Genomic DNA, 19,346 nt, shown 5'->3' with positions numbered 1-19,346 from the left:
AATGGCAGAGGAGGGCTGACCAAAAGCCCATCTATATATGTATTTGCATCCATATTGTACATACATTTGTATTTTCATTGAAATTTGTTGATTGAAGGTGCTGGCTGACGTATATGCCTGCCGGGCCAACTGAAGGGAATGTCACAGGAATTCCTTCTGCCCTTAGGATTGGTAAAACATGAACACCAAAATCGTTGCCCACAATAGTAATCTGAGATTTCATGTAATAAAACACTTTTCTGCATGCTTTAATATAGAGAAATGAGAATCCACACTTAAAGGTCTATGGTCAATAACATATGCATTTGATAATAAATAATAATAAATAAATCCTGTCCACTGCCTTTTTATAACTTTTCATAATAAACAGATAAGACCTACAGCATCTTGCATAATGTTTCCAAGTGAAACAATAGGGTATACAGCTTTTATAATTGGCTTGGCACCGTAACCGACTCAGACCGATTGTGTTGAGCATAAGATTTCTCACATGGAAACCTTCAGATATACTGTAATAAAATTTCAAATATGTAGAAAACTAGAGTTGTCAAAACAATATAAATTCCCTCATAATGGGGGCCTAAGAAGAATTTTCATGATGCAAATATTCTATCCCTATGGTTTGCACAAGTAGGCCATCAACACCAAAATCCTTGCCCACTATGGTAGACTTGAGATTTCATGTAGCAAAATACCTGTTTACATTAATTTGCTTTAATATTAACCAACACTAAAAATCTTATTGCCTTTGACATGCTTTTCATAATAAGCAAGTCAGGCATACTGACATTGGTATAACTTTTCACAATGAGCAGATCAAACATATGGAATCTGACAAAGATTTTCCTGGTGCACCAAAACCTTCTACAGCCTTTACCACTGTAATCAGCATGGGCCTAATAAAGTGTGCATAAGCTGGCAACTATCATACATACTGTTATAAAATTTAAAACGTACAAAATCACAGTTGGCAAAACAATATGCAACTCCATTGAAAAGATCTAGCAAGGAATGTCACAGTGAAACCTTTATACACCGAGGGTTTGGTGGAGGGTGGACTGGTGCGCCAACACATATACCCTCGCTTGCTATGGTAATTTGTGAGATTTTGGCTAACAACATACTTGTCTACCACTGTAACACAGTGTGTGTTATAACTGCTCATCGTAAACATATTAAATCTATTACACTGGGAATAACCTTTGCCAGTGAGCCAGTCAGGCCTGCGGCTTTTATAATTGACTGGTTAGCAGAACCGGCCTGCTGTATTGAGCATAAGCCTTTCTACAAGGCAGCCATATGCAACAGTCATAACATTATAAATGCATACAAAATTACATGTGGCCAAGAAAATACTAGCTCTCCTAAGAGGGCCTAAAAAAGGTTATCACAGTGCAAATCTTCTCCGTCCACAGTTTGTCGGAGAGGATAACCAACACCAAAACCATTGCCTACTATGGTAATCAGATACTTCACATAAGAAAATAACTCCTTGCAGTCTTTAATACTGACTGATAAGAATCCCCCTTTAAATGATTATTACCTTTAGCATACAGTAAATACATCAAGCCATTTGACTTTATGTTAACTTTTCATAATAAACTGATCTAGCCCAAAGCCTTGATGATTGGATCTTCACTCCTGATGTAATGAGCATAAGCTTTCCCACAAGACAAAAAGCAATAGAAAGCACTGTTTTTCTGTGTACGCAAATAACCTCTGCCCATTTAAATGCTGTACTAAAGAAAGCCAATATGTAGGTGGGACATAAGCCACTCTGTCAGAAGTACTTTTGAAAGCTCTTTTTTTATTATCACATACGATCTGGCAACAACTTCGTTGAAAATGCAGATTAAAAAATGTAGGATATTACCTCAGTGATTCCTTTTCTGTGTGTTTCAATGTTGTCTGGATCACAAACAATTTGGTATTTCATGACTTGAGGGTGAATGATATAGTTAGGTTAAGTTTAAGAACATTTCTTATCCAAATGAAAGGGAATTTGAAATTACTTTATGCCAACATGCGCTGTCTAAGTATCACAAAAATATTATGTGAGACTACACGACTGGTACATGCTGGAAGTATACCTAGTTTTCAAGTTCAGAAGAACTGATTTTTTTCCAATGGGCTTATGAGATCTCCAGTGAGTCAGAGTCATAGTTATAATAAAGTTTAAATGTATGTCTGTGCTTTTCAAATGTAGAAAGGGTCTCACATTCAAATATAAAGAGATAACTATACATCAAACATCGGGGTCATTTGATATCAAGGAACACAGGTTTCATCAGACATCCTCATAAGGACAAAGGTACATATGTGACCCATACTCTCTTCCGAGAATCATTGTTAGCCTATAATGCACTCCCACACCTAAAGCCATGATTCAGAAATTGTTCCTATCCCAACCTTCCCTTACCATGGTGAGTAAGTTATAATTTATACAGTGGGAAGGGTTTCTGATATCAGTGTTGATGTCTTGGGTTGTACTGTAATTAAATTTGCTACTGCATCAATGATATATAATATATACTTGTAATGAGTACATACGATTTCATAACCTAAGACTTTGACAATGGTTTATTACCATTTGTTTTCCTTTCAACTATTTTCCCTTCTTATTAGTTGTACCTTGGGAAATTTTAAACAGCCATTCTTCTCTCTGTGCAAGGTATTTATTTTGGAAGGATCATGAAGTTCCCCTTTATAAGGCCGATTTCCCGTGCACAGCAATGGATTTCCAAAAAACGCCTCCTTTGTTTTTCAGTTCCATCTTTAGAGAACCATTGCAATGATATTCAGCAACAGTAGACATTGAAATCTGTCAATGATGAAACCTTCAAACTACATTCAGAATATAAATTAGATGTAGTATATTCAAAAACCTTAAATTCAGTATTCAAACGCCTGTATAAAACAAGCATTGGCATTGCCAATCGGTCTCGCCTTTGGGACCTTATAAGTGTTTAGCCATGCAACAGTTGCATAACCAAATACTTATAAGGTCCCAAAAGCGAGACCTATTGGCTATACAAAGCGGCCATGCACCTGCAAAAGTGAAAGTAATCGCGGTAAAGCGCGGTAAAGCACCCGCGCACATGCACTGTAGCTCTAGGCTGGCCTGGTAGCACTGTTTGGAGCCCTCTCAATAAGTCTCGCCTGACCTGCACATGCACTGGGGCAGGCGATACCTAAAAAGGAGAATGGTCATTTTTTTCCCTGGTGTAGCTTCCCTATTCAGATAGTAAGCCTTTTCATAGTTTAAGAATACCCCCTTGTTGGAAAACGAGGCAGCATCTGTGAGGCCTGCACAAATAACATGACTACATTTGTCCTTCACTGGGAACCAAACACCCAATTGTAGCGCCTGACTCTCAGAGGGTGGCGTTGCAGAGCAGTCTGAGGCTTACTCAAGGGAGGTGGTGTGGGCTAGCAATCGCCATTTTCAGGTGCACAAAAATAACACTCAATAATTGATTGTCCAGTCTGTACTTTGCTTTATAAAAGTAAGAGTACATTTATTAAACACACACACCACTCAATACTATGCACCAATTTACAAATATACATAAGCTGTTGGAATTTATTTGTGACATTGCATAACATCTCCACCCCTCCCGCAGGGGGGTGGGGTCGGGTACCACCACTCCCATGTAGGCACATCAACTTGCCCCCAATGCAGTTAGTTGAACATAACCTGGAGCGAGGGCCCTGCGCACTGGCACCATCCCAGTGGCGACCCAACCCATTACCTCAACAAGCATTAAAAAGGGGTAAACCTGCCTTGGTGACACATGACCCTGACTGAGCATCTCCTACTGACCATAAAGTATGCACCTCTATATCTTAAGGGCTAGCAGTCTGGGGTCTTCACCTAAGCGCAGCAGCAAGAATCCATGTTTACGCACACTTTAGAATGACAGTACTCATCACCTTGGTTGATCATTTGAATGCATTGCAATTACAGCCCCTAGGGGCATCACAGATGAAATCACAGGATTGCGCATATACAGCCAGACACCCTAGCAGGACTGTCTGGCAACATAGCCCCTCTTGGCTTATGACATCTCCTTACACATGTGCCTTACAGTCCCTTCAAAAGAAGTACTCCTGGCAACTACACTTCTCCTGCAGTGCCTCTTCACTTTAAAATGAATCACAGGTAAAAGCATGGGATTATGTAAATACAGCCAGACCCCCTAGCAGGAAGGTCCAGCAACATAACTCCATTTAGCTTAACATCACCTTACACAGGTACTTCACTTTACACATGTGACTTTCAGTCCACCTAAAAAGAAATAACCAATAGTAAATGCATTTCGGTGCAATTACACCACTTCACCTCCAGGGGATGCGCTTCTCCAGACATCCCCAACTCAGCCCTTCTGCTGAGCCCTTGAGGGGTTATTCTTTCAGATGCCCTGTGAAACTTAGGGGTGGACCGTTCTTCTTTATGCTGGGGAAACTGCGGTCTCCGGCAGCCCCCCCTGCACCCCTTTTCCCAGATGAGGTTGACCCCCTCCTCTGGGGGCCACCAGGCACCAAAATGGCAGATTTCTTCGTGCTGGGGGGGGGGGAAGACTGTGCTCCCCCAGCCGCTCCCCCAGCACCTTTTCACAAGTGAGGGTGACCCCCCTCCTCTGGGGGCCACAAAGCACCAAAAGGGCAGATTATGGGGCGCTTCATGCTCCTCTAACCAGCCCCCGCCACTGGGAACACTCTCCTCTGCCATCAGAGTCTCTGATTCAGCAGGGTGCTGTCTTCCCTGCCTTCCTGCGCCAGCCTCTCGCCAGGCTCTCCTTCTGGGACTCTGTTCTCCCTGCGCTGAGGTCCCTGCTTCTGTGCACCAGTCCTGGACTCTTCTTCTGGTGCTGATAGGGTCCTGGGGGCAGTCAGGGGGTCTCTCCTTCCAACTGCCCATTGCGCCAGGCTCCAGCACCTTCACCCTCAGCAGACCACACCCCAGAGAGCCCTTCTCTTCCTGTGCAAGCACTTTTTAAAAGTTGAGTAGGGGGCTGGCAGGAAGTCTCTGTTGGTCCTATCAAACAGCGACACATCACGTCCCTGCCCCTGCTCCCTCCTTCTTGTCCAGCCTCTGAGCTTGTTCAAAATGGTGTCGTCCAGGGTTTCTGGCCACATGTCTGAAGCCTCATCCCCCACGCTGCCTTCCCTCCTTGGTGCAGCCTGGTGCCTGGCACCCAGTGACAGCTGCTAATTGATGAACCTGTATCCCCTCCCATCTTCTCTTCGTGGAGAGGAGGCCCTAGCTTGTGGAAGAAAGGTTATCAATCCATCCAGCTGAGGTGAGTCCTCAGCCTGGGTCTGGTCCTGGCTGGCTCACAGAAATATGACAGTTCTGGATGACCCAAAAGCAGTACAAATATGACTTTGGACTCTGCAGAATACTTCTTTTCACCTCCAATACAATGGACTTTAGTGCATGTCTGGAAACTGTAGGCCTTGTGGAAGTTAATTTAGCCATGGGCCCCACATTCCCTTAGGGAAATAATGAAGTGAAAACACAGTAAGACACACTGACTTTCCCTGGCATGTTTCCAGTGTATAAAGCCTATTCCACCCAATACTGCATAAGTCCTGCCACACCATTCACTTTGTAGCTGCTCCTGGACTGCACACACTAGGAATCTCCCCTGAGCTGCCCGTACATGTGTGCACACGCATGTACACATGTGTCTGCATGTAACCAGCCCAGTGTCTCTTACTCCAGCTGCTGCGCAGTGGCCTGATCAAGCCAGGGGAACACCAGTAAAATCCCCATGCAGTCTCTTACATCCTGAGTTCACTGTGGGTGAGTCCCAACTTATGAGGCTCCCCCACAGTAAAAGCTCAACAATTAGGTGCTCAAAAATCAAAAATTCCGGGCGGCCCATAGTGTCAGAACCACCTTCTAACACCCCTATTAGATGCTATAATGTTAACATTTGACATGCCCTGGGGAACTTTGCATGTGGAGGTTTTGTTTTAAAATAATGCTTCAGTTTACAGTATAACCACCAGAATGCTGTCACTCTTATCAATTGTTAGAGTGCCAGAAAGTACAAATCTGAGAAACTCTAATTTAGAATTTATTGACGTGAGTAGCAATCGCAAATGCTGTGTAGTGTCCACATTTTGACATTGGAGGCGCCTGAAAATCATGGCAGGACTGGCCGTAGCAGGCACTGGGCGTTTCTCCGGTGGGCTGCCAGGGTGGACGCCGGCTTTAGACCCCTGGGGGGCCATTTTTGTAACCAGGGGCTGGTTTTACAGCATGGCTGCAATATCGGCCCCTTGAAACAAAAGCGGCACAAATCTTTCCACTAGGAACCCCCCGCTTTTTCTCCCTGGGCCGGCTGAGCTTTTTGCCAATCCGGTTTCAGTTCCCAGTCCGGCCCTGCTGAAAATCCGCCAACATTTGGAGGAAGCTCTAAATACCGGGTATATAACTCTGAATTTCTTCCACAAGAAAATCCCGGGAGTGAATTTCTTCCACAATAGATTCCCGGGAATACCTTTGGCCTAGTGGATTCTGCATTGTATACAGAGATTCATCCAGAAATTGTAGGATTTTCGGTTCCTTCCATACTCGAAATGACAACCGAACTCCTAAAGCTGGGAATTTTGAAGACTGCTGTAATCCAATATAAAACTAGACTCCGAGACCACAAATCCAGTCACATCTCACTGATGAGTAGTTAAATTAAAGAATATAAACCAGGCATCAGTGTATTCCCATACCTAATTCTACTTCTATACACATGCGCTCCAAACCTTGCTCTTCGCAAAATATGACCAAGTGGTATTTTTCACTTAAAAGGAATTACCAGACAGCAATTGCCACAATGCACTGGGGCATCAATTTATCAAAGCGGCGGGTTACATTTCGGAAATGCAAATCTGATGGGAAGCAATCCATACTGTGAACTCGGTGTGCAATTTAGCTGCGAAATAACGAGGTGGCAACGATGGAACAGGCACGTGCACTCTCATTAAATTCCTAAATGCAAGATGAGCACAGAATACATTAGTGTAATTTGAACATTTGTTCAACAGCAGTGCACATTTCTTGGAACGTTTCCCCCTCTACGAGAGCTTGATATTTATAATACGGCACAAAGAGTTCCCATAAACAGAAGAATATCAAAAAGATGCAGAAAGCAAAAATTTTGCAGCATTATTTCTTGATGTCTGCGAAATTTGACACAAATCTATATCCTCCCTCGCCGGGCTTGAATTATGTCTAGCCGCAGACCCATTTAATATTCTGATGAAATGCACTTCTTTTTGAAAGACAAAATGTTGAGTCAGTTTTCATTAGGCGTGCCTATTTGATATGAAGAGGTGCACTGCTGTATGCATTACTGTCATAAATCTACCTACTTTAAAGATATTTGTTTCTGAGATTGTATCTGTGTATGATTCTATTAATAATCTGACGGCAGTGCAGATCTGCCTGTAATATGCTGGTACACTCGATACATATTTTCATCTTCCGGGGATGGAACAAATGTTTATGACATCTGTTAGGTTGGCAAAGTACTGGAATAAAAACGTAGTAGCCAAGATATATGAGGGTCAAAATTATTAATTCAAATTATCCTCAATGTGAGCACCACACAACATATGGGGCGCTTCGATAGTACCGGAGTGGTCATTTGTAACATGTAGAATGTCACTCGCCTCAAATTGTGAAACTGCTGCATGAGTAATACACGCTTTATCCTTGAGCGTTATTTAATGCTTGGCAGATGAGGTACACCCACCAAAATGTGTCAGAGGCCCTACCCTCCCTATTCAGAGTGTAAGGGGCCGCTATGTACATTATACAAGGTGGGAGGGAATTTGCACCACTTTTCGGCAGATGTTCCAGATCTGGAAATTTCTAAATATGGCACCTTGAGCCTGATCTATAAAATGGCATGAGACAAATCGTGGAAGCAAATTTCGCACACACATTTTGCGACGTGACATATGTATTAAAAGGTTATATTGCAAAATGTCCAGTTGCTGGAGGTGGCAGATCGACCTGGTTAATGAATATTAATAAGGAAGGTTGTCATTTATCACCACTCCCCCGTGATTGGCTGTGAACACAGCAATGAAGGCCTGCAAGGACCAGCAAACATCAATCCCTGTGTTTGCACTCCCGGACGAGAACTTTCAATTTTTTTTTCAACATGTCCCGTAAAGGGAGAGGAACTGCTTTAAAAATGAAAGCATGGGCAAGACATCAGGGGGTGCATGTCAGTGGTCCTCCAGGCCACTCTCTGCTCCCCCTGAGGCCACCCATGGGAAGCTGCACGGGGATTATAACGTCTCTTTGCAATTGAGTTACACACTCCTTTGAAGAGTCAGTAACTTTCAGTGATTTGAAACCGCTGTAACGGATGCCGTAATGTTGTGGGGCCCCAGGCCCCCACGCAAAAAGTGTAAGGACACAGACACGGTTAGTTAGGGTGTAGAACTGGCTCAGGACGCGTGCGCCCGGCCCCTTTTATTGTCAGTGTCTCATGTCCTGTGATGCCTGTGTTTGATGGGTGTGGGTTGGGGTGTAAGCCAGCCCTCGGGGAGTGGTTGGTAACATAACCACTAGAACAGTGACCAGAATGTCACTACAGATGCAACAATTGATACATCTCACTGCGCTTCAATATTAGGAGGGGATGCCCCTTTGAAGCACACTCCTAATTGCAAGATTCCTTGACACATCTGCATGGTGACTCTGCCTCCATCAAGATACCCTCATTGAAAATTATGTTCTACTCAATGCAATCTATGTAACTTCATAACTATGTTATTTGCTATTAGTAATTTGACTCTGGTTTACCTAGCGTGTTTCCTTCTCTATTGTCTTGCTAAAGAAAAATGTGTTTCCTTCCGTTTTGTCTTGCAAAACTTGTACCGACTCATGCTAACTGTCACCATACTCCTACGAATTCAATCTCCGGGCCTATACAACTAGAAGAAATTACGTTTCTCAATGTGTGCTTTATACAAAAACAGCATTTTAAGAAACTTTTAAACTTGACCGCCTTGGGTTTTTTTCCATTGAAATTCACAAAGTAAACAGCTCTGTGCATACTGGATCTGAGAGGCCAAGGTAGTTTATAATAAGGTGCCACTCCCGGAAGAAGAGCAGAAATGTGCCCAATAGACTTGAACAAGACGCAGACAGTGCTGACTTGGATTATCTGATAAATTGAGAGACAATGGAGGGATTCCAAAGTTAGTGTCTTGTGGTCAATTTTTGTTCTGATTTAAGCAGTCTCGCAGCCTGATTTCGAACAAAGTACAATTTCTGAATTTATTATCCCTCTTTTCATATGATCTGTTAAAGTAGTCGGTGGCATAGCACCAGCCCCTTCATCATTTTCACTTGCTAGACTTTTTGAAAGCTCGGTGCTGCTCTGACCATCATCAGTTGAAAGTTAGTAATCTTTGTTACAGCTTTGATTTGTGATGCAAAGTTGGGGTCAGCAATGAATGTAAATTTGTATCCCTAGGATTTTTTTAGTTTGTTGCTTATTTGTTCTTTGTGCTGCCTATTCCAGGTCTGTCTGTCATTGGCAATTTTAGTGTTTTAATCAGTGAAGGTTTCACCATAAAAGTCTGATTTGGGCATGTTCAGTCAGAGAAAGTTCTCACATTCATATTTAGACAGTTTGGAGGCGGTGATATTGATTTAGTAACTGCATTTGAAAAGCAAGAACTGATTAGGTCCTAGAAGACCCTGCCAGCCTCACCCAAAAACTGCACTGTAGCCAGGGCCACAGGAATTATGCAATTGTGCGGCTGAACGTTTTTCGCATAATTATTGATTTGCCGCAATTGCCACATAATCTAATATCTGCTGCATAATATTCAGATTTTAAGAAGAAAAATGTTTGTAGCTCAAATGGTTCAAAAGCTACTAACACAGTGACACGTGTTGCTGCACAGTGGAAGCCCTTTCAAAAAGCTTGACTGGTTGCTTATTGCTATATTTGGGTGTTAAACTGGTACTAATGAGGCTCAACCAATGCCCACACAGTGTTAACAAGTGTAAAAGTTACATAATAATTAAGTAATACTATCAAAAATGTACCCCATTACACCACATAATTTTCTATCTTGCCGCATAATTTACTCAACCTTGCTGTATAATTTGGCCCTCCCTTGCTGCCTAATTCCAGTGGCCCTGACATTAGTTTGTAGAAAGGTCATGTAGCATCCAGACGGCTGAGTGAGTCCCTGCCCAGTGGTTTGAGCTTGTCCTCTGCCAAATGAAGCAGAACGTTTTGTGCCTTTGGTTTGTTTAAAGGCCATTTGGCAGCCATGTAAATAGAGACTCACTCCAGTAAGGTTTTAAAAAGTTACTTCTTCAATCTTGCCAAAATAGGGGGGCAAGTTGTGTATTGGTTGTTAGCTCGAGAGTGTTAATTTCCTCACAAATAATGTTGCTTGTTTGAAAGCCTTTCGACAGTCCTTTTTGAGAGGTGGTGATGTTCAATATGAGTGCTGGCAGTGAAGGTCAGAAATCCTTTGTAAGGTTTTTTTTGTTCCCTAGCAATTACCTGGAGCACTTCAATTAGTGTCTTGACGAGGTTAAGACGTTGTATTTATAGGGAATGTTGGAAGTGTAGGATTATATTTCTGGGTTAATCCAAACATCCTTCCATATCTCTGTGTTTAGTAAGAATGACAAGGACTTCAAATAATTTGTAGACAGTGTATCATTCTTGGCTGCTGCCAAATCAGTGAATTCCAAGCAGCTTTTCTGACTCACTTACTGTAGTAGTGTTTTGTGTCCTCGATCGTTTTATGGTAGTCTCTCATATGCTGGTAGCTGTGTTATGTTACGCTGCACATTCGTACTGTTGCATCGCCATGCCAAAAGATGGCTAGCCCTTTTCAACATAACCTGCTTTGATTTGAATCATTTATTGGGTAGATTACGTTATGGTTTTGCTCTCTTCAGTTTGACCTGAGCCTCTGTATGGAACTCCGGTGATGTTTTCATAGAAGCTCTATAGAAACCACTCTAGGCCAATTTCTTGATGTTTGGTTCAAACCATTTCAAATGTCTCATAATTTATCATTGCAACCCTTTGAGGGACACTCAACTGAATGATATTGTTGCTGTCCCATTGAACAGAGCGGTGAGTGCTTGAACGCTGATCATGATAGTTGAATAGTGTGTTTATGACTGGTGTTGTCCCATAACATTTACTAACTGTTGTAGCAGAGGCCCAAGTCTAATTTTTGCCTGCCCTTCAGGTGGAATTGATAATTGTGTAAATCAAAATTGCTGTCAGTCTTATTTATCATGTACAGTGTCCGGCTGCCTTTTGGCTAGTTTCACACTATAGAAATACCATATACATACATGCACTCGTATAACATTCACAATGAGCAGTTCCCAGCCTAAGAGGCGTCATTGGAGCTGGTGTTGGCTGCCCCTGGCTGTCCCGAGCATCCACCCGTGCAGCCTCACTTGTGAAACAGTGTGAAGCTTGGCTGCTGGAGGCACCGCTGGGGACCCCTGTGTAGGATGTGGTGTCCACGCCACGGTGGGAGACTTGCGGCAATCCAGAGCCACGTGAATACCAACTCGCTTTCGTCCCCAGAGAGCAATTCGATGTTTGCATGTTTCAAGAAACGTGGTCTACACAGGAACTATTAGCTGATGGGTTTAAATGTCTTAGTTCCCCTGCAATTCCTCCTTAATCCAGGCATGCTTGGGGTGGCCTGCCTATATTGGTGAACCTTTCAGTGGGAGGTGGCATTGAGTCAATCGCAACCAGTAATGATAATTTCCAGGTCATGAGACTTAAGCGAGATATGATTCTGTATTTTATACATTTTTATAATAATGATTTCACTAATGTCTTGAATGCCAAGTTCCCGGTTTTATTTGATTATATGTTATCCCTGCAGAATGAAGTTGCCAGTAAAGGTCTTTCTGTAGGAGTTTGTCTGGCTGGGAATTTTAATGATGCTAGGCTCACTGCTGATGCCGACCTTTTGTTTACTCTGACCTCAGATGCAGGAAGCACCTTAACTAAATCAGTGATTGGCACTGATAATAGAGGTTCTGAGTTGCTGAATCATTTGGCCATGCAGGCTCTTATCAATGTGATGGACATAACTGGTAACACTGACCACACAATACCTACTGATTGGGGCAGAGGGTGTTCTGCCGAAATAGATTATTTTTATCTTTCATTCAACCACACTGATCTAGTACTACAAGGGAACAAACTCCCCTCAATTTACGGGGGGCATAACCACCTTGAGGTGGTAATTGCGCAGCCTCCTAATCCTAAATTTAGGGTGGAATGTGGAGTCAGATATTTGCAAGCTTCCACTGACTGATTGCGATTAAGGTGGAGAGCTGTTGAGCCCGTCAAACTTTTCCATACTGTGATCATTGAGAACCCGAATCTGGTAGAGATGTGTCTAACAGACAGCGACCCAGAACATGAAGTGGTTTGGGCTTTCAGCCAGCTCTGCGTGAATATTCGGAATATGGTATCATGCCCATGCAGTATGCCCACTACTAAGCCTAGGTGGTACAACCAAAGATGTTCCATGGCAAATCGCCAACTGCGCAAGGCACTCGCAGACACCCTTAGGCACCCCATGGACGTAGCAACTCACAGGAAAGAATATGAAGAGGTCACCGATGGGAGACAGAGGAAAGTGTTGCAACTTTAATGGGATGCCCTAGATTCAACAGCAACTACTAAGAATAGAAAATAATTTAGGAGGTCTGAGCCCTATATGAAGCGTTTGCATCACGGTGCCACCTCAATAACCTGCCATATCACCCGCAATGTCTGGATAACCCATTTCAGCAAAATATATCCTTGTACATAAGCACCCCCATAAGGGAGCTCCTCTGTGGGAAATTTGAAGTGACTTCGAGCGAGGTGGAAGACACCATCAGTCAGAGCATAGGTGGTAAGGGTCAAGGGCCAGATGGCGTGCAAATCGATCTCATCCAGATTAATCCTGAGTTCTGGGTACTGTTACTGCTGAACGTTTTTAATGGTCTGACTCACTCTACACTACCCAGCACTTGGAATATGTCTATATTTGTGTACATTTGTTTTCAAAAAGGGGGCTCGTTGACAGCCAGTTGCTACAGACCTATCTCCTTGATTGCCACCATCGTAAAATTCTTGGGATAGTTCTCTATAATCGAGTAAGAGAGCTAGCGGTGGAAAAGTCCATTCTGTATCCTTGCCGCTTTAGGAACCGAGTTGGCATGATAGAGCAATGTTTAAATCTATCTTCAATCATTGGGAAATATACCATTGCTAAGCAATCCCCTCTGTATTTGGCTTTTATGGATCTGACCACAGCGTTTGACTGCGTTAATTGCTAAACGCTGTGGTAAAATCTTCTCTCTCAGGGTTTGAATGAGGCACTAGCACACTTTCTCACATATTTTCACCAAGGACATGGGAGCTAGGGTTAGAATATGCACAGCTGGAGAGGTCACGCCTGATGTAGGTGTCTTCCATGGTGTCAGACAAGGTTGTGTCTTGGCACCACTTTTATTTATTTTATATATATTAATAATCTCCATCCATTTTTAATGAATATCACATCTGATGTCCCTAAAATCGATGATTCCTCACTATTCTCCCTCTTGTGATGCTGTTCCAAATGCTCATACTCCTTGAGCCCTGCGTCTTTTGATTCACGGTTTTGTAGATTTTATGGCCACACTTGACCTATGAACCAATTTTATGAAAACCTATATACTGGCATGTGGGCCTAAGAAATGGTGTATGGCCACAGTATAGCACTTTATCATATTTGGGTTTAACATTTGCAGATAGAGGATCCTGGGCTCCACAAAACGCATTGCAGGATTAAACTCGCAAAGGCCTTTTGGCAAATTTAGTTTACTCCCGCCTAGTGGAGGGGGTGCTCTGCTACCCTTACTGTAGATTTATAAAACACAATGTATACCCACCGCAACAAAATTTGGGACATTTGAAAATGTACTATTGTACAGACTGAAAAAACTGGTTTTGCAGAAGAGCTATAATGGCACCCATCTCGCCCTCTAACTTAATCTGTCATAGAGAACTGGGTATTCCATATATTGAAGACTACATCAGAGCCCGGCCACCCTTACTATGGCTGTCTGTTTGGAAAAATAAGGAGGTGAGCCTTACTAGAGATATTATTAAGGACTGCATCAGCTGCGACAAAGGTTTTGAAATCCCCTGGCTTACCAGTGTGGAATCTAGCCTGTGCTCAGTCAATTTACAGCAGGCATTTACGGAGTAGGAATCACACTTAAATGTAAATAAAAAGCAGTTTGTGCCGGACCCTGTATGATTTAGCTGATACTGAAAGAACATCTATAGAGAGGTGAAAGACAAGTGTGGCTGCGTATATGAACTCTGTGTCTTCAGACCAGCTCGTGGGATACATGACCAGGCCTTTGGGGCATTGGGAATGTAGCTTACTGTTTATCTACATGGCAGGCACACTGAAATACGTTATGTTTCCCATTGGGCTACAGTTCAAATCTTCATTAGCAATTTTAGATAAGCTTCAATTGTATTTTTTCAACTTATGGATGTTGAAGTGATTATTTAGGTGCATTCTTGAGGACAGCAGTACAGGCTTGTGGGTCTATGAACACTGTGTAGACTTGCTATAATGCTTGATGTATTTCTGTCTATTACTTTGCGAAAGTTGGTATCCTAGGCTATTGTATACATTGCTTTTAAGGCATGTGTGTTTTACTGTGCACGGTTATGGATACCTGGTATTCAAATAAAGTTTTAAATAAAAAACAAAAACATTCCAGGCAAGCCTGTTTCCTGTCTATAAACCCAAAAGTTGAAGTCCGTTCCATATTCCCTGAAGTCGGTTATCCTGGTTGTGTTATAGTTAATAAAATAGTAATATTGGCTGTCTAGGAGGTAGATATTCATAGAGAAGTATGAACCATTGGAGTTTACCACACAGCATGATTCATATTCCATATGGAAAATTTCTGGCTCTGTAGGATGACATCAGTGAATATGTTTTAGATTCCAGTGAACACAAAGACACACCACTATTCCAACTCCAGTAGTTTTTGAATCTCCTGGTATTTTATTACAGCCTAGTCACTAAACTAATCTGCCTTGTTCCACAAGCCTGTGGATGCCTGGGTGTCACCGTGGAATCTTTTGGATCAAACAAATTCAGGCTATATAGTGGATCTGTATATACCTGGGCTCCACAATAGGCATACTTCTTGTTTTACATATGTTCATGCTGTTTGGCACACTGGGCTCATGCAGAGGTGAACTGAGGTATAACAGTAATAGCGGCTTACATTAAGCATACAACATTTCACATTTCCAGTTATCAAGTTCAGATAGGGAGTGTTTTTGTGTTATAAGATTAATGATTTTGTATGGTTAATATGCCTTATTTCATCCATGATAACTAAAGATACTCACAAGGGTCATTTGACGAAATCCTGGTCCATGCTATTTCAACTGGACATCTTTATAACTAGACAATTTATATCAAATGTACTGCCCACACTGTTTGAATAACAGGAAGTAACTTGTAAATTATGACCATACCCCCATCTTTCATGGTGAGATCGCTAGCAGGTATTCTTGAGGAGCCTATTCTGTGAAGAGCTCCCTCCATTACGTGGGGAAATTCACATGAAAATGAGAGACAATTGGGGTGACAAACGGTCCGTAAATTTCACGGACCGCCCGTTATTTTAGTATGATGTCTGTAAGGCGTCTGTAATTTGGGGTCCCCAAATTACAGACGCCTTACAGAAATCATACTAAAATGAAATTGGGGAATTTCAGGAAGGTATGCTGTTCCCCTGCGAGAGACCCCATGAGTTGAAAAGTTTCCACTCGGGCCTCTCGCACTTATCTTTTAATCTGTAGACTGAGGTTGCCTGCAGCAGCCCCTGCTGGTCCTCACAAAGACTGTGGACTGGCCCATTGTCATTCTGAGACTGCAGACAATTATCACAGATAGATTGACAATTGGCCCTATTATAGTGACAGCAAGAGGTGTGCCTTCTCCTGCACAAATCTTCATTGCAGAAAGGGCCTGATGTCACTTTGCAAAGCTGTGCGCATACTGAAAAACTGTGACGTTCACGATTGTTTCAACCGTATATAAACTTATTTTGACTGGTACTTATTTTGGTTGTCTATTTACTTGTATACTATTGTGCGACCTCCTCTGATATGTTTGTAAAACGTATGCTTTGTCCCAAATTGGTGTCCTAAATTTTGACCTTCTGTCCTGAATTTTTTGTCCTGAATTTTGACCCTTTGTCTTGAATTTTTACACTGACCGTCCTGAATTTGCACTCATGCCTGTTGGTCACCTTAGAGACAACCCCAGATGTCCCAGCAAACATAACATTGTGGAATGTAATTTCTAAATGAGTGGTCGACATTTTTTAGTCTTTGCAAGTGTAGATTTATAAGAGGTTTCAATTTCCCACTGAGGAGAACGTTTTGAAATCCACTCGGTAGTATGAACCCCTTGATTCCACTGCCAAAGATAAAATAGCGAAAAGATTTGATCGAATGACCTCATAGCTGAACTTGAATTCTAATGAATTTAATCCTAATGTTGGCTTTGGAACTTGACCAAAAGTTACTTGATTCTGCTTTACCTCATTGTGCCTTAAATTGTAAGTATGTTTAGTTGTGTAATATGTATGATCAACATCTATATCAAAATGTGATTAATTGCCATCAATGGGAAATAATAACGTCCACCAGGGTTACTGTGAGTGTGTGTTTTTTGTTTTTATAAAATTAATACACCACCATTCACAAAATAACCATCATTATTCTACTGAATCAACTCACTGTATGGAAGTACAACATTGTGTAGTTTAAAAAAAAAAATGTTAAAGAAATTTCAAAAAATAAACCAATATCTGCGGTTAGCTGGTATCTTGCGTGACTTATTTTATGTAATGACATGCTGATTGTAAAAAGCCAAATGCGTTACTGGCAGGAGGCTGGTTCCAGCAGAAATTGGCTGTCAGACATTTTCTGCATAAACAAGTCTCCTGTGGCAAACAATTACAGAAATCATGCAATGTGAAATTTAGAGAACATTTTTCGAATTTCACCATCATAATTAACATTTTGCCCAGGAGAACACATTATTATAAAAACAACATTACTTTCAATCACGTTTCTTGATTTTTTACACATATGTATATAAGTACATACAATATTTAAATCTTTTAACCATACCAATGAGGCACTGCCTAATAATTATCTATATGTAGTACAGACAATACAAACGAAGGTGTGCCTGAATATGTTTAGGTGAATAAACTAATTTACCTTCATTTACCAAGGTCAGCATTCAACCATATGGTAGAGGCAGCAAATGTTTGTTGATGCTCTGTTTCGGCCTGTCCATTCTGCTTTGTTGCGAGCCTTACTCAGAAACAAATCAATTCACTCATTTCATTTGCCCGTAGGTAGCCAAATGATTCTTTACATGGGAGAACAAAGTACTTTTTTCAACTCTGTACAATATAATTCATTTATACGAGATTACTTATTTGCTATTTACGTTTAATCCCAAATATCTGAACATATGAATTCAACAAGCACAAGAGAAGAGAAGAATACTCCCAAATTGGACAAGTAAATACGTTCAAATCAATAGGATAATGAAGTGCTGATGCAATAAAATCCTTTATGGGAGACTTTGGAGGACAGAAAAGAACAGTTGCATGCAATCTGAGTAAAAAAAACTCATGCCTATAAATGAACTGTAAATTGTTTTATGCAGTGCTCATTAAGAGAGATTCCTACCTGGGGTAAACTTAAGTATTAGCAAATAAAATGTGAAATTTGAGGAGCTGTTAAATGACTACTTAAATTTGCCATTTGTATGGAACATTTTTTTCAAAAGTATTTGTTCATATTAATCAATTTCAAGATTGATTTTGGATGCAATGTAGTGTCCGTACAAACAACACACAATAGGACAAGGACATATTAAAACATGCAGTTCATAAAAATACAAAGTGCAAGAGGATTTAAAATATAAAAACAGACCAATATAGCAATATTATCAGCAAAGTTTAAGATAACATAGACCTACGAGCTCATACAGCAGATCTTAAAAAGGTCCCATAATGCATAACCGCTTTGTCATTAGAAAATTGGAGTAAGAATATAAAAGCAGGCCTAAATTGAATGACATTATGGTAACTCTTTTTTAAAAATGGAATTAAGAAAAATATGGTGTACCTTACATACAATTTACAGAAAAATGCAAAATGTAACATCAGTTGGCCTGATACTTAAGAACAAGACCTTGGATCAAGATTCTGCAATAAGCCTAATGGAAAACATAGCAGATATTTTATTGTGTCTGAACGTTCCCATCGACCCTGTGCATACCAAATATAATTAGGGGGGGCAGTCAAATTCAGTCAGTCGTAAATAAGCAGTAACACTAGTTTTCCCTTCCACTTCCTTTAATCGTCGGGAGTCCTCAGATTTATAAAGTGCTTGTGCAACAATCTTTTTACTTAAGCAGTGTTAGAAATGGTGGTCTCTAGTTGGCAATGGTTTGCACCTTTGTCCAAGTAGGGACCCTTCTTCCTAGTCAGGGTAAGGGGGATACACTTGTAAAATCATTCCTACTCACCCCCTTGGTAGCTTGGCACTAGCAGGCAAGTTTATTTCAGAGGGTGTTTGTAAAGTATTTGTGCTCCCATACAGTAATACAGTGAAAACACTACAAAAGTACACCTTACCAGTTTAGAAAAATAAGTAATCTTTGTCTAAACCAAACAAGACCAAAAATCCACAATACAGTAGTCAAAATGTACTTCTTAGAAGGTAAAAACAATTCTGTTTATAGCAAACTATAGATAGGACACTTTCAACACAAAGTACCTTGGATGCGTCACAATCAAACAACAAGCATTTGCAATGCAATAGGTCTCGCATTTATATGAGTTTGAGCTATTGGCATTGTAAATGACAATGCTTTTTATTTAAGTTTGTTTTTTTTAAAACATAAATAAAAGGCACTGTCATTTACAATGCTAATAGCTCAAACTCTCGCAAATGCGAGACCTATTGCATTGCAAATGCTTGTTTATATATATTGTATGCCTATTTTCTCAAAAACTAACATGCAAAATTTGGCATGTCAGAAAAGAGTAGTAATGGCCCCTTGTTGTCTCAAAAACCCAATGGGTATCTGTAAGAATAAAGAAGCATATAATAAACAACACCATTATTTGTATTAATGTTGTTTGACTTTTTAAACACATCACCATAACGTGGAACTACATTCTTTGGCACATCAGCCGT

The sequence above is a fragment of the Triturus cristatus genome, chromosome 4_1 (assembly GCF_964204655.1).
Source record: "Triturus cristatus chromosome 4_1, aTriCri1.1, whole genome shotgun sequence".
Lineage (NCBI taxonomy): Eukaryota > Metazoa > Chordata > Amphibia > Caudata > Salamandridae > Triturus > Triturus cristatus.
Note: the sequence above shows the minus strand (reverse complement) of the source record.